The sequence below is a fragment of the Lissotriton vulgaris genome, chromosome 10 (genome assembly GCF_964263255.1).
Source record: "Lissotriton vulgaris chromosome 10, aLisVul1.2, whole genome shotgun sequence".
Taxonomy (NCBI): Eukaryota; Metazoa; Chordata; class Amphibia; order Caudata; family Salamandridae; genus Lissotriton; species Lissotriton vulgaris.
Genome location: NC_141698.1, coordinates 709,177,999 through 709,203,016, shown reverse-complemented (window position 1 = coordinate 709,203,016; position 25,018 = coordinate 709,177,999).

The window sequence follows — 25,018 nt, the reverse complement described above, 5'->3', positions numbered from 1 at the left end:
CCCTCTGTGTGTATACAAGATCCCCCTCTGGTGTGCGTATCGCGTTGATTGGGATATGCCTGCTTTCCTGTTTCAGTAGCCAAGTTAGCAGGCGGCCTGCTCTGTCCGCTTTGGCGTCCGTGCGGGCTGTGTTCAAGCTGGCCGGATTGTCCACTGCCACCTTCCCCTTCCCGCTCATACTGCCGTAGTTGTGATTCTAGGGGAGTGAGCGACAAAGATAACTGTTTGCGTATGTTCCATGTGGCACCGAGGCAGTGGCCTCTAAAAGCAATTTTGTGGGCATCCCACTCCACCAGTGTGGAGCTTGCTGTCCCCTCATTTAGGTCAAAGTATTCAAGAACATTCATCCCTAGGAATGCTCGGAACTCTGGATCCTCCAGCTCAGTTGCCTGTAGGCACAAGATGGGTACAGGGGGGAGGTCAGGTTCCCAGTTCAACCAAAGTGTCATGAGGTTATGGTCAGAGTGTGTCCACCCTAGATAGTCCGCAGTCTCACCCAGGGGGACCAGCGAATGAGAACACACTACCCCTATCCAGCTGCAAATGTAAGTCATGTACCGCTGTGTAGTAGGAGTAGATACAGTCAGTGGGGTGTAGAACTTGCCACAGGTCTAGCAGTGCCCACTGCGACAGCCAGGCTGAAAGAGCCCAAGCAATCGACACAGCTGCCGTCGTCCGTAGGGATGGGAATGATCTATCCATGTGTACATCGAGTACCGAGTTGAAGTTCCCGCCTATCAGCCAGGGAAGCCAGGGAAGCCAAACGTAGGGGGTCAATGTTGCAGACAGTTGCACCAGAAACAGTGGCTGGTCTGTGTTCGGGGCATATATGGACCCTATGAGTACCTGCTGCCCACTGAATGTCCCTTTCACTAAGGTGTACCTGCCTGCGGGATCTATCACCATCTCTGCACAGCTAAACGGGGTGCCTGCTCTTACCCAAATTAATGTGCCCCTCGCATGTGCCGAATATGTTGGGCCATATATTTGTCCCCTTCAGTGTTTGCGCAGTCTATCTAGTTCCGGCTGGGTCAAGTGTGTTTCCTGCAACAGGGCGATTGCGGACATACGCAAATATAGAGAAGCCTCACGCAGGTGTGTACATGCCGCGGATATTCCATGTGATTTTGTCAGCACGTGTCATTTCTGATGGAGTTAATCAACTGGGACGCCGAGGGAGGTGCACGCCACAGGGTGCACTAGGCAGGGGCATGAGTGAGCGGTGTTGGGATGCTGCAATAAAATCAACAACAATAAACATACTGAAAACAACATAACATCTGGGGCAGACATTACCCAATGTCTGTCCAAACCTCTGCAACTGATGAGTAGTGCAAGCTAGGTCAGTGTGTTACCTGTGGGGTGCGTGTACCAGCAATTGTGAGTTACAGCCACCCCCTTAATTCCAGATTGCGCAGTGCGCTGCCATCATTCACGAGAATCATCTCTTAGGACCGGTAATATGTTACCCCGATTATTTGGGACTAGTGTGAGCTTACCTTCCCATATTATGTGTGTGGTGGCCAACGGCAGGCATATTAGTACCTCACCAGCTCAATGTGAAGTATATGTTGCATTTAACCCAGTGGGTCCTACTCCTCACCTACCAGCTAGCAGTATCACAAGTGTCAATAAACATAGTTCTACTTGCGTATGCTGCTTATGTCAGCATCTCTCATATGATACCATCCGCAGGCTCAGGGGTAATTGTCGGCAAGTTGAGCTCTTCGAATATCTCAGTTGATGGCGAAGAGGATCCGCTGACCACCACCATTCCCATATGTAGAAATCCGGACTTTCTTTAGGGCCAGTAGATGCAATAGTTGTGACTGATTCCAAGGCACCCTGCCTTTCCCTCCTCTGCTTCTCAGGACTCGGTGCCGCAGCCGTCAGCTCAGCGTTCCGCAAGGGTCCTCGCCTTCATCGTCTCCTTGGCTGTCTGCTCACTGTGTTGCCTCCATCCGGGCCCGGAGCTCTCACGCTTGTCCACAAACCAGACTCCTCCACCCAGTCTCACCCGTCTTCTGGGAAATCAAAGAAGCGGGTCCCTTCTTTCGTGACCACTCGTCGGGCCGAGAACAGCAACGAATATGGCAACTCTAGAGTTCTGAGTTGTCGTTTCACCGCCGTATAGTTACTCCTGCGTCTCTGCACTAAGGCGGTGTAGTCTGGGAAGAGCATAACCTGACTTCTGCTCACTGTAAGGCCACCCATCTTGCGCTTTTCCCGGAGCACAGCATCCCTGTCCCTGTAGTTTAGCAGTTTGAAAATGAACAGGCGATGTCTGGCTCCAGGTTGGGGTCTCTGCGTCGGCATGAGGTGGGCTCTCTCAACTGCAAATTGCATTGACAGGGTTCCCTGAGGTAACAGATATTGTAATCACCACTCTGTGAATTGTTTCTGGTTTCTCCCTTCTTCACCTTCCGGCAGGCCCACTACGCAGACATTGTTATGGCGGGACCATCCCTCTGCATCTTCCGCTCTGTCTTTCAGGTCGTGAATGCCGTCTATCAAATCCTGTAGCGCAGCTGCGTGGTTTTGCGTTATAGGCTGAAGTTCCTTCAGTGTTTGGCCTTGCACCACGACCTTGTCAGTCAACTTGCGGTGGTCCACATGCAATAAGGTGAAGTCCGAAGTGACTTTGTCTATCCGGGTCTCTAGGGAGGTCCTCGTCTGGTATAACACAGTCCGAATCCTTTCCACCGCTGCGAGTTTTGAGTCCATTTTGGCCTCCAGGGTGGAGGATGCCGGCTCCATCCTTTCCCCAGTGCTCGTGTTGGTAGGAGCCAAACTGCCCATGCCTAGAGACCCTTGCTGTACTTTAGCTCTCATCCGGCCCTTTACCAGCCGCGTATCCGTGGGCATTGGCAATTAACTTCTAGGGGAGTCGAGACATTGTCTATCGCTTCCACCACACTGCGGCCAGGCCAAGTTTGTGCGACAAAATTCTCTAGTGGCAAACCCCGGCTGCCGTGTAACTGCACCTCAAATGGTGGTCAGTTACACAAAATGTCCGGTTTTAAACCCGACAAGCTCAAAAGGAGCCCAAGAAGCCCAGAGGGAGCCCAACCAGCCCAACTACGGAAGCCCACAGTGCTCTCCTAACACCCCCCCCCCCCTGCTGCCCCAAATTTCCCCAGGTGGGCAAGCCTCCCGCTGGTTGGCTGCCCCCCAAATCCCCATTGGGGCACACCAGTAGGTGGGGGGGGGGGCACTGACACAGACACCAAATTAGTGTGATAAAGGCCGCTTTATTGGAATCAGGTGCACCTAAACAACACCCCCTGGCCTGTGCCGAACAAAACTAATGCTCGCTAAATAACAACTGCCTAACAGCCCCCCCCACCCCCACCCCTAAACGTATCCCCAACAATGCAACAAAATATCCACATCCGCTCAGCAACCTACCCCCCCTACCCCTTGGCTGCAATGACCTCAGTGACCTTACTTACCTTCGCCCCCATCTGCCCATACAGCCCCAGGCCTCCTGCGAATACCCCCCCTTTCTCTTAGGAAAAATGCCACTCAGAAGTCGTTTACGACTTTCGACCCCCCCCTTAGGACTCCTGCCTCTTGGGATACCTGAGCACCCCCAAAGCTCCATCCAGTGCCTCCTTCAACTGCACTATGTACAGTTCCATTCCATACCTGGAGAGGTGGACCCCATCGTCCCTGAAAAAATACACTGCTCCATAGCACAACTCCGGATGTTCCATTCTCCCCACCCCTTCTTTGGCACAGAAGTCCCTCATCTCCCGGTTAATCTTCCTCCGAGCCCTGTCTACAGCTCCTGGGCACTCAGCTCCCCTCCACACCCGCCTGGGGATAAACTCAGGCCAGATCACATGACAGCCCGCCCATTGCCGTTTGATTTCCCTCAGGTCCCTCTTCATTTGTTTGACCAATGCCAGCCCCTTTCACCCAGGTAAATCACCACTACATCCGGGCACACACCCCCCCTGACTACCGTATTCAACAAAGGCAACAACTCATGCCAACGCATACCCCCTTTGCCCCTCCAGTGACAAAGATAAAGTTCTGTATCCAATCCCAAATTGAGTGCACAATGCCTTTCCCACTCCGCTTGTTCTGCCCGCTTGACAAATGAGTGTCCTACCATATACACATTCAACACCGCCACCTCTGGCCCCGCCCACAGCACCTGCAAAGAGACACATATCAAAAGTCTGAATCAAAGTAACGACACCCCATCCACCTCCCGCAGCCTCATGTACGTTCAGTAACAATCCGACTTCCACCTTCCCAGCCTCTGTATCTCCTCCTTCCCCCAACCTCTATGCGCTGCCTCCGTCGCCACCCCAATCCGGAAGGAATGCGTCCCGAAAGCTAGGGGGTCCTCGCCCATGCAACGCAGGGCCCGCCGCAGAACCCACAACGCCTGCGCCTCCGTCACTCCGTCACCCCCACCCCGCCCAAACACCTCCCCCTCGCACCGGCTCGCCAGCAGCCTTCTACCCCACGCCACGGGACACACCCCCTCCCGTACGCCTGGGCCCAGCACCACCCAAGTTCCGACCCCCCTTTGGTCCGTTTTTGAGTGACACAGCCGCACCGCCACCTCAATGCTCGCAACTCCACATCCTCCCACACCACCCCGCACCCCTCTCGTGCCCACCAGCTCCGACACTCGAAACGCTCCAAAAAACAGCCAAGACATCAGGGTAGAAAACCGCACCGCCTCACCCCCATCCCTGCACACCACTGGCAGCGCGCCAATGATTCCTTCCAACAAGTCCACCGTGATGGGACGCCGCAAACGCACCGTTGCGCCCCTCTCCCTCGCCCACCCCTCCAGCAGCCGGGACCCAAGTTCCCCCGCCGACGGGGAGTAACCCCACCACAACTTCCCCATGAACGCCACCGCCGTCAGCTTGCCCGCAATCGTGACCCGCGACAACCCCTAGTCCATGAGCGCCAACATAAACCGCACCACCTGCTCCTCGCGCTGCCACCGGTCCCCTCGCCTTACCGCGCCAGACAGCAAGAATTCCTCCCAGGCTTGCTTGTACGACTTCCACGTGGACACCGCTACGGACGTCTTCACCAGCTGAAGGACCCGGGCTCGCCCACTGACCACATCTCTCCCGGAACCGGCGTTCTGACTTCCTCCGCCGCCGTGGCTAGCCCATGGAACCTCTCCCACTGTGAACGAGACAAAGCATCCGCAATGTCATTGTCCACTCCTGGAACGTGGCGCACCTGAAACAGGATGTCGTTCTCTAAGCAGCGCAACACCAAAACCCTCATCAACTTCAACACCTGCGGGTCCCTGGCCGACTGCCTATTTACCACCTGCACGACCGCCATGTTGTCCACCCGAAACAACACGCGCTTGTGCGCCAGCTCCCTGGCCCAAATCGTGACCGCCACCACCAACGGGAACAATTCCAAAAACGCAATGCTCCGCCCCCCTGCCTGCCATTGTGCCGGCCACTGCTCCGCGCACCACCGTCCATCCCAGTACAGACCGAAACCGCTGACACCCGCCGCATCAGAGTACATGGTGATGTCCCACTCCCAATCCTCTGCCGGCGCCATAGGCACTCCGTTGAACCGTTCCAAGAACGCCCGCCACATGCACAGATCCTCCTTCATCCCCACCGACAACCGCACATGGTGGTGAGGCAATGACAACCCGGACAACGCCAACCCCAAACGCCGGCAGAAAGTTCGACCCACCCGTACAACGCGACAAGCAAAGTTCAAATGCCCCAACAGCACCTACACCTCCCGCACCGTCACCTTCCTTTTTGCCAGCATTCCATCCACCAGCACCAGCATCGCCGACTTCTTGTCGTCCGGCAGGCGTGCTTCCATGGCGACCGAGTCGAGCTCAATACCGAGAAAGGACAACACCGTACTGGGACCGTACGTCTTCTTTGGCGCCAGGGGAACACCAAAATCCCCCATCAACCCGACCAAACCGTCCCGCTGCCGCTGGCAGTCCGCCGCACCGGGCCGCCCCACCAGGAAAAAGTCATCCAGGTAGTGCGTCACTGACTCCGAGCCTGTGCGCCTGGAAAAGACCCACTGCAGGAAGGAGCTGAAACGCTCAAATAGAGAGCACGAAATGGAACACCCCATCGGCAGCGCTTTGTCCACAAATATGAGTCCCTCAAACTGAATCCCCAGCAACTGGTGATCTGCCGGGTGGACCGGAAGGAGCCGGAAAGCCGACTAGACATCGCATTTCGCCATCAGTGCGCCCCTGGACGGCGGCGGCGGGGGCCGCCGCAATGAGCCTCTGCGCCACGTCCACCGACGAGTAGGTCACCGACGCCAGATCCGCCGAGATGGAGGCATTAACCGACTCCCCCTCCGGCCACAACAGATGTTTTATCAGCCGGAACTGCCCTTCTTCCTTCTTGGGCACCACCCCAATGGGGAAGATGATCAAGCCGGGCATAGGCGGCTCCGTGAACGGGCCCGCCATTCTCCCTTCTCTGACCTCCTTGAACAACTTCTCCCGCACAATACCCTTGTGCACGTTCACCGACTTCAGATTGTCCGCCTAGCGAGTAATCCGGGGGCCCTCATAGCCCAGCCGAAATCCCTCCCGAAAACCTTGACGCAGCACCGCAGCATCCTCCGCCCGCGGTTACGCCGCCAACCAGGGCTCCATCTGCTCTAACCTAACCGGCGTACGAGCCTTTGCCCAAAGCTCCGGCTCCCCCCCTCCGACCCCTCCCTCCACCCTGCCCCCCCCAATTTGGGGACCTCCTTGCACGGGCTGCTGGCAAGGTGGGCCCCCGAGCCCCCAGCACGCAGCGCTGGGTGATGCCTTCCGCATTTTGAGCACTCATGCCTAAAACGGCATGCCGCCCGCCCACACGCTCCTCTATTGAAGTCCCAACAGGCCCGACCGTGGCCTGGCCGCTGGACTCCCCCTGCCCCACCCCACCGCGGCAAAGGGGGCGGCCCGAGCGGCAAACCGCTGGCCGTGTAAATGGTGCGGCCGAACTTGGCTCCGCCCATCGTCTGCTGGTACAAGTCCACATCCAGCTCCTCCCCCCATAGCGCCTCCGGGTCAGCCGCCATGCGCGCCCAGAACTCCTCATCATAGTGCGACCACGCGAACCCGCCGTATGTCACCTGCGCTCTCCGCACCACATCCATGTATTTGAAAAGCGCCACGGAACGGTCCGGAAACTTCTCGCAATACACACTCGCATATATGAGGAAAGCCGCCGACCAATTGTCCAGCGTCAGTGGCATCTTTGGGCGCCTGGCCAACTCCTGCTCCTCCTCCTTTGACCCTTCCTTTGACGTCAACTCCCTATGGAGAAGCTTCAAGATGTCAATGTACTCCCCCTTCCATATCTTTTCTTTGGTTGCCAACGACAGGTGCTCCCCCAGCGGCTTTGTCAGCCCCATGTACGGCAACTTCCGCACCCGCACCACGCACCTCTCCTTCCCCCCACCGGCTGTGTCCTTTCTGGTGACCGCCGCCGACCCGCTCTGCGCGCCTGCCTCACCTTCTGCCACGCCGTCCGTGCCCACTCCCGCGTCCTGCACGTACCGTCTCGCACCAGCCGCCAGCCGTCTTCCCCCTCGCCCCCAGTCCCTACTGAGACCTGCACACAGCGCCGTTTGCCACTCCCTGCTCCGCTTGACATGGTGTCAAGGTCGGCGTCCTTGCCGGATCCCGCCGCCTAACCAGTGGAGCTGGGGGGGCCGTCACTCTGGGCACTTCTCGCCTCGCCGGCACCTGTAATATACTGATAACAACATTACTCGCCTCCCTTCCTCCTGAATCTCCCCTTCCTCCGCGGACTCTCCATCCGCCACCTCCACACACTCCCGGCCCCCCCTGGGGAGTCCAGCCGGCTCGAACCCGCTCTCTCTCGACACTCCCACATCAAGTCACCCAAATCCACACTCCCACGCCTTTCCACTGCACATGCATCAAAATCAGATTTATGTGCATCCATCCTCACTTCCCTGCCCTAGGCGGCCGTGACAACCCTTTGGGGAGGGGCCGGCAGAGATGACTCCCGCTGCCAGTTGCCGCGCTCATTAGCCAGGTCCCTCGCTGGAGCTCGGCCGCCCGCACCAGACAGAGCCGGCCCATCCTCTCGGTGGTGTGGAGCCACATGCTGCTCACCGAGCGCCTCGCAAACAGCTTCTGCCAGGGAAAGAAGGTGGGTTCCAGCATAACGGGGTGAAAAACCTGCCTTCCGCCCCACGCACCCCCCCCACCCCCACCCCCCCACTACCCCATCCCAGCGTCGCCCCCCGCCCCCACCATTCTGGGTGGCCGCCGGGCCGCGAGGGAACCCCTCCGCCCCCCATGCCCCAACCACCCTCCCAGTCCCAGCCCCCCAAGCCACCCTACCCACCAGCCCCCCAACTGGGCCCCGCACCCCCCTCCCAGGCCCCCGCCGCCCCGAACCCGCCTCCCACACCACCACTCCCCCTGTCCCGCCACTCCCCCCGTCTGCCCCCCACCACCCCGGCCCACCCGACCCCCCCGCTGATCCTCCGCTACCCCCCCTCCTCCGCCACTCCCGCCCACCACCCCATCCCCTCTCACCATGCCCCCTACACCCCCCCTCCCCCGCGGCCCGCCCCGGCGAAGAAACCCTGCTCGGGCCCACCATGCCCCTACCCTCCTCCGACGATGAAGAGCCCCAATCCAGCTCCGTGTCCGCCCCCCTCCCATCTCCTCCCCCTCTGTCTCCTCAATCAACAACGGGGAGCCCGCCCCCCGCATCCTCACCCAGCCCTGCCTGTGGCCCCCCCTGCACCCCTCGTTGTACCCCAGCCTCCCCCCCGGGTCTCGCCCCCCCTTGCACACCCCGGAGCCACCCTCTGCCCCCCGCCCTCCTGCCCCACTCCCTGCCTCCAAATCCATCAACACGACCTGCTCCTCAGGGTCCCCCCCCCACCCTGCCCTCCCACCACCGCGTCAGGAGCCGGGGCTGCCCGCCCACCTCCCACCCTCTCCGACACCTCACTCCTTCCTCCCCTCCCCTCCACGAACGCCAGCGCCTTCTTTCTCCCTCGCCGACCGGCCCTCGCCGCTCCTCTCTTCGCAGCCTTCCGCGGCGCTGCCTCCTCGCGCTGCTCACTGCCCTTCGCACCTCTGCCCCCCCCTCAGACCCCCCCTCCCGCCTCTCTGAGCCGGCCGCGGTCGCGACCACGGCGGCTCACACGTCAACACAGCTGCCGCGGTGCCGTTGGCAGCGCGCCGCTGGCGCCTCACCTGTAAGTCGGGCCGGACGATGTCCATGCGGCCCGCCTCCCCTAATAACTGCAATGCTTCGGCCACCCTGGGGTCCTGAAGAGCCGCCATACCGATCGACACTGCCGCACCGCACACCGGAAGAAAGCCGCACTGCACCCTGTCACGAACGCCGACCACGCCGCCTGACACCAGCTGTCCACGCCCCACCTCGCACGCCTCAGGCCTAACGACAAAATTCTCTAGTGGCAAACCCCGGCTGCCGTGTCACTGCACCTCAAATGGTGGTCAGTTACACAAAATGTCCGGTTTTAAACCCGACAAGCACAAAAGGAGCCCAAGAAGCCCAAAGGGAGCCCAACCAGCCCCACTACGGAAGCCCATAGTGCTCTCCTATCCCCCCCCTTGCTGCCCCAAATTTCCCCGGGTGGGCAAGCCTCCCGCTGGTCGGCTGCCCCCCCAAATCCCCATTCCTGATGCCGGTCACCCGCGCACGGCCACACAGCAATCGGGCCGTGAAACTCCGGGAGGGGTTGCAGGCAAGTACCGAGTCTCCTGCCTGCATCAACGCTCCCTTCTCACATCGGCAGGTCCGGGCGGGCACCTCACAATTCCAGCCACGAGCATTCAGGTGCGGGCGGCCATTTTCCAATACTAGGCTCATGCGCGCGGCCTCAGTATGGGCAGGGCCAGATGTCCGCCACCAGCAAAGACACAAAGTCAATGGGCCAATTAGCTTGGTAGCCGGCTCAGCAGGTGCCGCTAATTTCCAAATGTCCTGTCCCACTCAGCTTTCATTGAGATGGCTCTCCTGCAGGATAAATTTAGCGGAGTTTTAGGGGATGATAAACAGAGCTCACAGATCTGCATCCCCCATTTTGGCTGGCTAGCCACAACCCCAAAAGTAGCATCTTTATGAGTGGGAAGTCTCAGCACATAAAAAGATAGGACAGTCCTATCTTTTCTTGTGCGTAGATTCTGTACTTGTAAAGATACTACTCATAAATCCCATTGTGAATTGCAAACAAACATAAACATACATAAAAGTATAAGTTTACCTTTGTGAATCAGTACCATAACCTGTACAGATACAGTATAGGTGGTTCAAATGGGACTCCCCCAACAGACATTCTCCGTCACTTGTCATCCAACACTCCTAGCCACATCAGTAAATATAAATTAGCACCCTATAGTTCTGCTCCATATAAAAAGTTGAGGAACTATCTTTAGACAGAGACCCTTAAAAACTCTGGACACACAGTCCCACCTATGTAGTCACTTAAACATGTCCAGTCCCCTAAATAAATTAGGAGCTTCCAATTTCTCTAATAATTCCAACCGCCCCAATTTCCACACATAGTTTGATTTCCGATTCCCAAAGTTAATAACCCTTAATTTACAGCTAATGATAGCTAATCAGTTCCCCTTAACTTAGGTTTAAAGTACATCAAATTGTCAGTGGGCCATTCTGCCTTGTATCTAAAATCATTGAGATAATCTGCACTTTGCAGAATATGCACCCATTAGTCCATCAATTTAGGTAGATAAGAAACGTCCAAATTTAAATTGGTTGCCATAACTGCCACAAACACAATTAAAAGTGTTGAGACTGATGGTCAGGCATGCTAGAGGTCTCCCACAGTTAAGATCCTTATTGATCTACCAGTCCACCCATCCCTTACTTTGAGGATCATTGTCATGAGTCCTTAACCTCACCAACAAGCTACTATGTATTTCCAAGGCTTGAAGGTTAGCCAAAAGTTGATTTCTATTTACTGCCTCAAAGGCTGATCTCAAATGTATGAATGCCCTAAACAGGTATCCCTTTTTTTTTTAACTTAAGCGCACTTTACCACCAGCGAAATAAGACTAAAACTGTGATCCATAGTTGACTTAAGGGTTATAAATACCATTTGATTTGTTAGAAAGATCTTTTATTTTGTAACGTAGGCCTCTACATTAATGCCTTCATGTGTTAATTTATTATGCTTGATTGCTAGATGCAGGATTTTCTACGCCCATTTTTTCCAGCTGTTTAAGAACCTGACTAGATTTTTTGGGGCAGTAAACCCGTCCAGAAATATGGGAAGAGATTTTTGCTCCAGTAGCAGCCAAGTCTCATGCCTATTTTGTTTCTAACAGGGGAAGTATACAATGCTTCCTCTGCTAGAAAAGCTGTTTCCCTTCCCTTTCATACTCACCTATGCCTCCTTCCTCATACGGCAATGCAAGCACCAGCCACCACATACATTTACCAGGTGGTAAATGTATGCAGAAACACCTCATGGAATTGGGAATTCAGTGAGATGCTACAGCTGGAAAAATCAGCCCCATGCACTAATTTTCCATTATATGGGGTTTTGCTCGTAATTGCATATTACTGGGTCGATATACCACACGGTAATTAACCATACTGTAAATTCATCACACCAGCATACAACTCGTAATTGGGGCCTTAGAGGTGAACTGCCTGGGGTTCACTGATCTTAGAACTCTGGGAACATAACGAGCAAAGAACCACTCTAAGGGCCACATGTATCCACATTATAAATAGTGACTACCTAATTGCGATTTTTAGCTAATCGCAATTAGGGAATCGCTAGCCCTAATGTATGAAACTCCAAGAGTTTTATTCAGCGATTCATACGGTGGTCGCAAATCGAACTACCTCATTAATATTAATGAGGTAGGACGCAATTTGCGACCCCATAGGAATCTCTATCACGGGGGATGGTGGCCTGCTAGGGTCAGCAGACCACCATGTCCGTGATTGCAATCATTTGTTTTAAATGCAGCCTGTTTTCCTTACTAAGTCGCAAAATTAGGTTTGATACAAAGGAAAAGTCTTTTTTGCATTTGCAAACCGGCTGATTCTGCGAATCGGCATGTTTGCAAACCCAAAATTGCTTGATACGAGGCCCTGAATCCTCAAATGTAAGATTAGAGGCTACTTCAGTCACCTGACCTAAAAACTCTCGCTAATAGCGGGCAGATTTTTTAAATATTATTCTGTGAAACGGGCACTGAAATTTACTTTCAGCTTGTGCCTTAAATTGCTAAATTAAATAGACATTTTTAAACATTACCTGCATTGACATAGTACGAATCACTCTATAATTAATTTGCATTTTCCATCTAATTATACATTTTGAATAGCCAGTGACTTGAACAAAGCAAGGGGCCTCACTATCCCTTTTCCAAAAGCCAACAAGACTAACTTGGTCTAAAAGTTAGGATTTTAAATTAGCATTGGCCACCTAGCCAGATTCTTCCAATATCGCCAGTGAACCTTCAAACTTTGAGAAGCCACACTCTGCAACAACCTGTCACGCAGACTTTGGCCATTACTGTCAAAGTCATTGCTCAAGAGCTTAGACCGCCACTTCGAGGCAGCGTGCCTAATGCACTTCGATCCGGGATTAAGGACAGTATTGAATGTGCAGAACGCCTTGTCAAAACCGAGCATACGTTCTGCAATTAGCGCAGAAACAAAATATTTATGAGAGTGATTAGTCTGCCCTAACGTACACATTTTACTGGGCATTCTTTTTTGACAGCATGAATAGTGAAAGTGACATCTTGAAAAAAATGGAGGCAGGTAGCTAGTTACTAAGTCAAGGGCATCAGAATGTACCATCCACATGGAGAAAAATCCGATAAAAGGGGATAATAGAGCATAATAGTTTTGAAAAGTGCTGAAAATATACATAATCTCCAGGGCCATGGGCCCTAGCAATTGCTGTGTTTTAAGCATAATTGTGATTATGCTGTGTTCGCCTGGTTGATGGTCTGTAATAGCCACATTATGCGCCATACCAGGGCTTTAAGCAAATTAAAGTTGTATGTGTACGCGTCATCACATTTTCTCTTTTAAACTGAAAGCAGAAATTGTGTCCAGGCACCCTTCTGTGTAAATAACCCACTGTTTTATGTCCAATACTAAAATGCAGCTGAGATTACCAATACCATATTTGACTGGCTAATGGCTCCTGAGAGTTATGGGCCAGGCGCCGTGAGAGGCCGAGCCCTAGCTCCAGAGGCTTGTGGGTAATGGAAGGGACTGAGAGGCTTTTTGAAGCAGAATTATGTTAATCGCCAGGGTCCTACATCACCTCCCTCCTAATGCTCCCGTTGTCGATGAGTGCAGCTGAAATATGCCCTTGTTTAGCTGCATCAGAGAACTGGCGCCACTTCCGGACTGCTTATATCTTTCATCTTGTCAATATCTGTTTAATTGACACTGAGGTAAGACTATCTTGTCAGATATCAAAATACCAGTTATACCAGTTCCCCTGCTCTTTGCTTTATCAGTATGCAAACAGTGCACAATAAACGCATAAGGCAATTGGGCTATTGTTGTTTGCTTAATGTGTGGTGTAATTTCAGGTTTCTAGCACAGAGTTGCAGTAAGCATGCATATTTAACTGCTGTAACACCTACAAAGTTTTCAGGCTTGCTGTGAGGTTTTAAGTAGTGCCAAGGCGTGGCCCTTGACAAGAACAGTGACCACGTATGATGGATTTTTAGATTCAATAATGATCTAGGGCCAGATGTAGGTGAAATAGATTTACCGATTTTTAATTACCGAATTTTACCGATTCGGTAATTAAAAATCGGTAAATCTATGGGGTGGACATGTAGGTATTCCAGATGTGCTGGAATACCGATTCGGATGATTTCGGTATTTCCCGAATCGGTAATGCCCATTCATTCCTATGGGCTTTGAAGCCCTTAGGAATGAATGGGCATTACCGATTCGGTATTTACAGAATCGGTAAATACCGATTTTCACAAGGGTGCAGGGGGTGTCACTTTGACACCCTCTGGCACCCCCAAAACAGGCTCGGTGCCATGTGGCAGGCATACATGCCCTAAGGGCAGGTCTGCCTGTCACATGGCATAGGTGTGCATGCACACATGTGCATGCACACCGGAATCGGTATTTTACCATCAAATTGGATTTGATGGTAAAATACCGATTCGGTAAGGCCTCTGGGACTCTGAAGAGTCCCACCTACATCTGGGTGGCTCAGATTCGGTAAATTTACCGATTTTTACCGATTCGGAAAAATAATGCCCCCTACATACCTATCACCTATTTACCAATTGGTAACGGCCGAAAATACCGATTTTCGTCCGTTACCGACCGACCTACATCTGGCTCTTATTTTTTAAGTTTGAAACAGGGGGTACTATATAGTTGCAAATAATCTGATGTGATTGTACAATCGCAAATAAGAGCGTCTGAAGAAAGCTACCCTGCTTACATGTCAGCACGGTTGGCACCCCTAAAGAGGCTGTGATAGAAAAGGATAGGACAGTATCTTGTAAAGCGGTCTAATGCCTAGACGTATTGGCGCTGAGTGTGTGAGTAGAGATTAGCTGTCCTGTAGCCTTAGAGGTGTGGTTTACTGTGCTGTAGCCTCAGAGATTTGGTTTACCAGAAAATAGCCAGGTCTTCAGCGCTTTTCTGCAAAGCATCCAGTTGGGTGGAAGTCGCCGGCTGGTTGGAATTCGATTCCAGAGCTTTGCCACGCAGCAGGATAAGCTCCGGCCACCCCACTTAGCTCTTCGTATTTTTGGGATATTACAAGGCCCAAGCTAGAGGAACTGAGGGTTTGGGAGAGAGAATACCATGAGAACAACCTCTGGATCTGAACTGACCCGCCGCCGTAAAGAGCCTTGTGTACCGTATGTAGGGCCTTGTATTCAACTCGTTGGTGAACGAGGAGCCAGTGGAGTAACCTTATGGCTGCTGAGGTGGAGTGACCCTTTGGTATGTTCTGCAGTAGTTGAGCCGCCATGTTTTGTAGAGACTGGAGTTTGGTGTTCTGTGATTTGTCAATACCCATGAACAAGGCATTGCAGTAGTCTAGTTTTGGGAGAAAAAGCCCTACTACCACCGTTTTTTGAAGCTCTTGTGGAACGAAAGGAAAGATTTTACGAAGACTTTTCAATAGGTAAAAACAGGAGGAGGTTAGCCGGTTTACCTGGTTTGAAAAATTAAGTTGATTGTCAAAAATCACACCAAGGTTCCAAACCTTGGTGGCAGGAGAGGGTCAGTCACCGGCATATGTTGGCCACCAGGTGTTGGTCTATAGTGAGGGACTTTTCCCAAACTCTAGTACTTCAGTTTTCTCCGTGTTGATTTTCAGGAAACTTTGACTCATCCAGCTCATAATGTCTGCCAAACAGGCATGAAAGTTGTTGGCCATGATCCATGGATTTTCTTCGACTGGTATTATGAGCTGTGATCCATCGGCATAGGAAACCAATGAAAATCCATGCTTTCTGACAAGTTTAGCCAGTGGGGTAACATACGTCGTAAATCGTACAGGACAGAGCGGTACCCTGCGGCACTCCACAAGGGACATAAAATGTGTCAGACTACAGGTTGTCCCAGATTATGTTCTGCTCCCGGGCTGTTAGGAAGGAGGAGAGGAGGACCAGAGCCGTTTCCTCGATTCCCACATCCTTCAGCCGCTGCACTAACACCATGTGAGTCACGGTGTCAAATGCTGCTGATAGGTCTAAGAGAACGAGGACAGCTCTGCCTCCCTTGTCCATCACTTTCTGTACCTCCTCCGTCGCCATTATCAAGGCCGTCTCTGTAGAGTGGCAAGGTCTAAACCCATGCTGTGTTGGAACGAGCAGATTACTGACTTCAAGGTATAAGGTTAGCTCCTTGTTCACCGCTTTTTCCAAGATCTTGGCTGCCATTGGCATCCCCGAGATTGGACAATAGTTTTTTGTGTCAGTGGGGGTCAAGGGCAGGTTTTTTCAGGATCGGCCTGATACAGGCTTTATTCCATATGGCAGGGTAATAGTCAGACTCTATGACTTGATTTAGAAGAGGGGTTAACTGAGCACTAACATGTCAAGATGTTAGATGAATGATTGATGGCGGACAAGGATCGTTAGGGGAGCTGGACTTTATGGATAGAATGAGATTGTTAACCTCTTTCTAGGAGAGTGACCGAAAGCGGACTAGCTGAGCAGGCCCAGACTTATCCTCCTGCGCTGTATTGTTAATGCCAGGCATGCCAGATTGAGTGTTGAGGAGGTCATTATAAATCAAATGAACCTTGCTTTGGAAGAAAGTGGCCATTTTATTGCAAAAGGCTTGATCTGGTTGGAACTGGTTGGTCTGGATAGGTTTGGCTAACAATTGAATGGATTTAAACAATTCCCTCGTGGAGTTAGTAGCGGATTCGATTTTTGTGGTAAAATAGACCCGTTTTGCTCCAATATGGCCAGCTTATATTTTTCTAGAGTTAGGTTATAGGCCTCTTTGTGCTCCTCGCTGTAATCTGACCTTAACACATGTTCACTTCTTCTACATTCTATTTTTATCTGTTTAAGGTCAGCCCCATACCAAGGGGCGGAGGGTACCGATCTTTTGACTGAGATAGTGATTTCAGGTGCAACATTGTTGACAGCAGTGCAAATCCAGTTGTCAAATTGGTACACTGCTTCATCGTTATCTGGGACAAGTGCAGGAGGGCAGCTTCTGAGAGCTTTTTTCTAGATCATTTCCCTTTATCTTTAACCAATGTCGAATCATCACCGTGGAAGGTCTTCCAGGGCTGGGCATAGGGAAGTTGATGACCCTAATGTTGAAATATATCGTCCTGTGATCTGTTCAGGGTAGTAACAGCGTCTTGACCACTTCAATGTCAGGGTTGTTAGTAAATATGCCGTCTAGCATGTGGCCGGCTGAGTGTGTACGGTCTGTCACTAGTTGTGTGAGCTTGTATGCCTCAAGATTATTCAGAAGTCTGACAGTATCAGAGTTATTGTCTAGCTCCAGGTGATAGTTAAAATTGCCTCCGATGGTGATTGAGGGAAAGTCTATACAGGACTCTATCAGTGTCTGGAGGGCTTGTGAAAATGCTAATCTAGGGCCCGGAGGCCAGTAGACTAGAAATCCCTGAAAGGAGGAAGTGTTGCTTAGTTGGAAGGAGAAACACATCAGTTCTGCTGGGAGCTTTGTGATTGGTTGGACTTGTACCTTTATGTGGTCTCGGTGAGCTACTCCGATTCCGCTCCCTATGATAAACAGAAGCTGTCAAATTGTTTCCACATCCACAAAGTAACTCACTCTTAAGAACATTAGTATATGTTCCCTGAGTGGATAATCATTACTACTGCTAGACTGCAGTATATCATCATCATCATCATCCTCAAGGTGCCACCAAGCAAAGCAGAGACAACTGCTGATGTATGCACATAAACATGGTAGTGCGAAGATCAGACCCAAAAGAACTTGTCTCAAATAAGGACTGCTTCTCAGCGGGTCACCTTTGCAGAACCTCACTGGCAGCATAATCTGGAGTGTTTAACTGCAGCAAAAATAACAGTTGATTAGCAGAATGCAGAACAATATCATACATTCACCCCAGTACAGAGATCTGGGCCTAAATCCATCATTTTTTTGCACTCCACATCACCCCAGTTCAGACATGGCCAAAGGCAAATCAGCCTTGACCCTGTGCCTCATGGGAACAGTCCAGCCCGAACTGCCAAGCCATGTTTTTCCTGGACCGGAATCAAGCATCCTAGGACCGGTTTCTGGCTATCAGCCGTCTTCCGCCAGGTTAGCTTGACTCCAGTCGTGTGGAGAGCATGGGACTCACATCTGAGCATACCCATCCCACACCGGGGTGACAAATGCAAAACTAACAGTTGATGGGCAGAATGCAGAAAAATGTCATACATTCACCCAAGTGCAGAGATCTGGGCCTAAATCCATCGGTTTTTTGCACTCCACACCACCCCAGTTCAGACATGGCCATATGCAAATCAGCCTTGACCCTGTGCCTCATGGGAACAGTCCAGTCCGAAATGCCAAGCCATGTCTTTCCTGGACCGGAATCAAGCATCCTAGGACCGGTTTCTATCTATCAGCCGTCTTCAGCCAGGATAGCTTGACTCCAGTGGTGTGGAGAGCATGGGACTCACGTCTGAGCATACCCATCCCACTCGGGGTGACAAATACAAAAATAACAGTTGATGGGCAGAATGCAGAACAATGTCATACATTCACCCCAGTACAGGGATCTGGGCCTAAATCCATCGTTTTTTTGTACTCCACACCACCCCAGTTCAGACATGGCCATATGCAAATCAGCCTTGACCCTGTGCCTCATGGCAACAGTCCAGCCCGAACTGCCAAGCCATGTCTTTCCTGGACCGGAATCAAGCATCCTAGGACCGGTTTCTGTCTATCAGCCGTCTTCAGCCAGGATAGCTTGACTCCAGTGGTGTGGAGAGCATGGGACTCACGTCTGAGCATACCCATCCCACTCGGGGTGACAAATACAAAAATAACAGTTGATGGGCAGAAGGCAGAACAATGTCATACATTCACCCCAGTACAGTGATCTGGGCCTAAATCCATCGTTTTTTTGTACTCCGCACCACCCCAGTTAAGACATGGCCATATGCAAATCAGCCTTGACCCTGTGCCTATTGGGAACAGTTCAGCCCGAACTGCCAAGCCATGTCTTTCCTTGACTGTAATCAAGCATCCTAGGACCGGTTTCTGGCTATCGGCTGTCTTCAGCCAGGATAGCTTCAATCAATCAATCAATCAAGCATTTATATAGTGCACTACTCACCCAGAGGGTATCAAGGCGCTAGGGGAGGGGGGTCCGCTACTGCTCGAACAGCCAGGTCTTGAGTTGGTTCCTGAAGGTGAGGTGGTCCTGGGTCAGGCGGAGGTGGGTCGGGAGGGAGTTCCATGTCTTGGCGGCGAGGTAGGAGAAGGACCGTCCCCCTGTGGTGGCTCTGCGGATGCGGGGGACAGCGGCGAGGGCATGGCCGGTCGATCGAAGCTGGCGTTTGGGGGCGTAGAAGTTGAGGCGGCTGTTGAGGTATCCTGGGCCTTGGTTGTGTAGGGCTTTGTGTGCGTGGGTGAGGAGACGGAAGGTGATCCTCTTGTTGACCGGGAGCCAGTGCAGGTCTCTCAGGTGTCCGGAGATGTGGCTGCGATTGGGGATGTCCAGGATGAGTCGTGCTGAGGCGTTCTGGATCCGCTGGAGTCTCTTCAGGAGTTTGGCTGTGGTTCCGGCGTAGAGGGAGTTGCCGTAGTCCAGACGGCTGGTGACGAGGGCCTGGGTGACCGTCTTCCTGGTCTAGGTGGGGATCCACCGGAAGATCTTACGTAGCATGCGCAGGATGTTGAAGCACGACGAGGAGACGGCGTTGACTTGTCTGGTCATGGAGAGGGAGGAGTCCAGGATGAAGCCCAGGTTGCGTGCGTGGTCTGTTGGTTTGGGTGCGCTGCCTAGGGGGTAGTTCTTGAGGTCGGTGGGGTCGGCTGATGGCTTCTTTAGTAGAGCGCTGAGTTCGGCGTGCTTCCAGCTCTCCGGGAAGGTAGCGGTGTCGAAGGAGGTGTTGATGATGTCCCGCAGGTGGGGTGCAATGACAGCGTCGGCCTTGTTGAAGACGTGGTGAGGGCAGGGGTCGGTCGGAGATCCGGAGTGGATGGAGTTCATCGTGCGGACGGTGTCTTCGGTGCTGATCGGGGTCCAGGCACGGAGGGTGGTGGTGGGGGGCGGTGGTTCGGTCGTGGCGTGTGTCGGTTGAGTGCTGAAGCTGTTGTGTATGTCCGCGATCTTGTTGTGGAAGTAGGATGCGAGGGAGTTGCAGAGGTCTTGCGAAGGGGTGATGTCGTTGTTTCCGGCGTTGGGGTTGGAGAGCTCTTTAACGATGTTGAAGAGTTCCTTGCTGTTGTGTGCGTTGTTGTCCAGTCGTTCCTTGAATGCAGTTTTCTTGGTAGCGTGGATAAGTTGGTGGTGTTTTCGGGTGGCGAGCTTGAGGGCAGTCATGTTGTCCGGTGTAGGGTCTCTGCGCCAGGTTCTCTCGAGGGCTCGGCAGTTCTTCTTTGAGCTCTTGAGTTCGTCGGTGAACCACGGGGCTTTCTTGCTGCCGGGTCTGCTAGGCGGGGTCCTCAGGGGGGCGAGGACGTCTGTGCAGTCGCTGATCCACTTCGTGAGGCTGGTGGCCGCTTGGCTGGGGTTCGTAGCGCTGGTGGGAGGGTTCTTGCTCAGGGAAGTCGCGAGCTGGTCGGCTGTGATCTTGTTCCAGCTTCTGCGTGCAACCTGTTGCTGGTGGTGGTGGATCGTGGTCCTTCTGAAGCTGAAGTGGACGCAGCTGTGGTCCGTCCAGTGGAGTCCGGTGGCGTGGCTGAAGGTGATGTCCTTGCTGGATGAGAAGACGGGTCGAGTGTGTGTCCGGCGTAGTGGGTGGGGGTGGTCACCAGCTGCTTGAGTCCGAGGTTTGCGAGGTTGTCCAGCAGGGTGGTGGTGTTGCGGTCGTTGTTGTTCTCCAGGTGGAAGTTGAGGTCCCCGAGGAGGATGTAGTCAGCGGAGGGGAGGGCGTGTGTGCTGATGAAGTCGGCGATGTCTTCACTGAATTGTGTGCGAGGTCCCGGGGGTCTGTAGATGAGGGTACCTCTGAGGGTGGTCTTGGGGTTGACGTGGACCTGGAAGTGCAGGTGCTCGGCGGGTGCGAGGGTGTCGTCGGTGTTGGTCGTGATGCGGATGGTGTCCTTGTGGATGATGGCGATGCCTCCTCCGGTCTGGTTGATGCGGTCCCTTCGGATGATCTTGTAGCCGTCTGGGATGGCGATGGCGATGTCGGGCGCTGAAGAGGCGTTCATCCAGGTTTCCGTGAGGAAGGCGACGTCTGGTGAAGTTGTGTTGAGCAGGTTCCAGAGCTCGATGGCGTGTCTGTGGACGGAGCGGGTGTTGAGCAGGATGCATTTCAGGTGGCTGCTGCTGTTGCTTGACTCCAGCGGTGTGGAAGCATGGGACTCATGTCTGAGCATACCCATCCCACTCGGGGTGACAAATGCAAAAATAACAGTTGATGGGCAAAATGCAGAACAATGTCATACATTCACCCCAGTACAGAGATCTGGGCCTAAATCCATCGTTTTTTTGCACCCCACACCACCCAAGTTCAGACATGGCCATATGCAAATCAGCCTCGACCCTGTGCCTCATGGGAACAGTCCAGCCCGAACTGCCAAGCCCTGTCTTTCCTGGACCGGAATCAAGCATCCTAGGACCGGTTTCTAGCTATCAGCCGTCTTCAGCCAGGATAGCTTGACTCCAGTGGTGTGGAGAGCATGGGACTCACGTCTGAGCATACCCATCCCACTCGGGGTGACAAATGCAAAAATAACATTTGCTGGGCAGAATGCAGAAAAATATCATAATTCACCCCAGTACAGAGATCTGGGCCTAAATCCATCGTTTTTTTCACTCCACACCACCTCAGTTCAGACATGGCCATATGCAAATCAGCCTTGACCCTGTGTCTCATGGAAACAGTCCAGCCCGAACTGCCAAGCCATGTCTTTCCTGAACCTTAATCAAGCATCCTAGGACCGGTTTCTGGCTATCAGCAATCTTCAGCCAGGATAGCTTGACTCCTGTGGTGTGGAGATCATTGCTTGAATCCAGTCCCATTCCATTCCTTTGGAACCTCTGGATACTCTGTATTCTATAAGGACTCTTGGGAATCGTTTTATTTAGCGACATTGGTCCTTGAAAATTGGCTTGTGTTCAGGACCGATTGAATTGTCTATGGGTGTGTTGCATTAGCTGATTTTCTTGTGAATTGTTACTGGCAGCCATGTAGGTGGGTGGGAGGGGCCTTTATTCACTAAAATAAAAAAATATATAGCTAGCGTGTTTGGGTGCCTATCAGAGGCGGGACTACCTCATACTGTGACTGTGATGAGAAGGCCCTTGATTGGGGTAATACAGATTACCGGTAAGAAACAGCCCGTTCTCATCTCTACTGCCATGCCTTAACAACTGCCGCTGCCACTGTTTGTAAATGCACATGACGGTCACCCAGCAATACTGATTTCTATGGCTTCTGGGAATTGGAGTGTGAAATGATAAACAGGATAGACGCTGAACAACTACATTTTTTAGCTGTGTACACTCTTGCTCCTACCATCCAACCTAAATGTCTACCAGCCCCATAATGAATGTGGTTGCACATGCTTCCTCAATGTCTTTAATCTTTCCGACCACCATCTTTCTTTCCCTATGTAGCCATGCCTCGCTTTGTAGTTTTATGAAACAAAGAACAGGCACCGGATTTTGATGATGAGAAATATTTATTCTTCATTATTAAATCACACAAATTAACAGCAGGACCACAGTGTTGTAACTGCCTTATTGTAAAATCTCTCCCACCATCTCTTTCAAGCTCCAACTCTGCCCTAGAATGAAGTAGACACTGTTCAGTTTGCTGTGTAACTGGAACAAGGTGATACTGATAATAATGTAACCCTCTTCTACAAAAGGAGAAAATGTTTGTTAGAAATTTATCAAAAAGTAATGTAATCATCTAATTACCCCATGATTTCTCAACACCCCAAGATAGTTGCCAACCTGTTTCATAATGTTGGTCCTTCTTTTGTTTCTCACCACCTTCGGACTAACTCATAACATCTTCTTGTAATTGTGTGAGAGATTACCATCCTCCCTGGCCCCTTCACCAGTGTGCTTCATCAAATAATGTACCACTGAGCACACACAAGTACTGTATACTCATCATGTTTGGTAGTTTCCCCATGGAAGGGCAACCTGTATCACATTTGCAGCAGCGCCACTAGTTGCTTACAACATGCAACAAGCTTACGGTTCTTCTCAGCAGCTCACAGGAGCAGCACACGTTTCCTTTATGTACCCCGTTTAGTATAACTATAGTATACCTATGAACGGCGACTTGCTCAGTAGGGCCCCTCTTTGACTCTCAACAACAAAAGCCCTTTTTGCACATTACACTTGAACATCAGGCGTTGCAAGGGTACGCCACGTTTTTTTCTGTCAGTGGCAAAGAGTTTAATATCTATTCATAGACCGCCTTGTGTATCTTTAAGAACAATTAACGCATGTCCAACCTCTCAGGGTGATAGTGACAAGTGTTCAGACACAAAACATTTGTATATGTTTGGGAAGTGCGTCTCTGACACCCCAATATAATATCACAAGTAGTAATGTATTCATTCTTATGCAGGGTTGGTGGCCCTCAATTCCCAATATTGTACTCCACTGCCCTTGTTATCTTCATTTAAGTGAGGTAACTCCAGGGTAAATAGTACTGCAGTCAGATGTTATGGATACACTCAACTTGATTGAAACACAGCATAGCCACTAGGCTGTTGGCAAGAAATATGTGTTATTTAGGTAAATATCCCACAACTCAACAGTATTATCAATTTAAACTAACTGTTGTAATGTAGAATTTGCTCCACACTCTTAATTCAATTTCAGCAAAGATACAGGATGGAATGTAGAATGCCATTTGAACTTTCTGCAGCGTTTGATACAGTTTGTCACCCTATGTTCCTACAGAAACTTGGTGTCATAGGGTTCAAGTAATTGCACTGCAAAGGATTACCTATTACTAGGCCTTGATGAACTTTAAATTACACTAGCGTAATTTGTGTTAGCCTTCTTACAAGGCCTTCTGGATATTACGACAGATCGTGTCATTTTGCAACATCCGCGAATGGCCAGAATGTGAGCACCTGTGGCTTGCAGCACTTGTGTTATTCATGCTAGTTTTACTGCCACATGCACACTCAAAAAAATGAGTCCTCATTTTGCACGTAAATATAGAGCTAAATGGTGGATTTCCATTTCATATAATTATGCATAATTTAATGTGATTTTCCTCATATCTCATGTAAATGTTTGAAAGCTAATTATACGAATTTCGCACATCACTTCCTATTACCTCACTGAAAATTTCCTCATTATCTCCCTTCCTAACTGTTCCTCAGTACCGTTCAAATTCACATCTCGCGAACCCAAATATCAACCATTGCTCTTGTCTGGGTGAATATTTACATGTGAACTCTACTTGAGTTAATCTTCTCATTTAATCAGAGCTGCTTTAACTATGTCAATTGCAAAAATAACTATTGATGGACAGAATGCAGAACAATGTCATACATTCACCCCAGTACAGAGATCTGGGCCTAAATCCATCGTTTTTTTGCTCACCATGCCATTCCAGTTTGGACCCAGCCATATGCAAATCAGTCTTGACCCTGCGCCCAATGGGAACAGTCCAGCCCGAACTGCCAGGCCAGGTCCTTCCTGGACTTGAAACAAGCATCCTAGGACCGGTTTCAGGGTTTCCCCCTTCTTCCGCCAGGATATCTTGATTCCAGTGGCATGGAGAGCACGGGACTCACGTCTGAGCATACCCGTCCCACTCGGGTGACAAGTGCAAAAATAACTATTGATGGACAGAATGCAGAACAATGTCATACATTCACCCCAGTACAGAGATCTGGGCCTAAATCCATTGTTCTTTTGCTCACCATGCCATTCCGGTTTGGACCCAGCCATATGCAAATCAGTCTTGACCCTGCGCCCAATGGGAACAGTCCAGCCCGAACTGCCAGGCCAGGTCCTCCCTGGACGAGAAACAAGCATCCTAGGACCGGTTTCAGGGTCCCGTGCTCACTACGCCACTGGAGTCAAGCTATACTGGCTGATGAAGGCTGATAGCCAGAAACCGGTCCTAGGATGCTTGATTCTGCTCCAGGGAAGACATTGCTTGGCAGTTCAGTCTGGACTATTCCCATGAGGCACAGGGTCAAGACTGATTTGCATATGGCTATGTCTGAACTGGGGTGGCTTGGTAAGCAAAATAATGATGGATTAAACCCAGATCTGTGCCTGGGGTTGAATGTTTTGCCATTGTGCAACATTTCGTCCATCATCTTGTGTGTTTTGCTGTTCACCCTACGTGGGAAGGGTAAGCACAGAC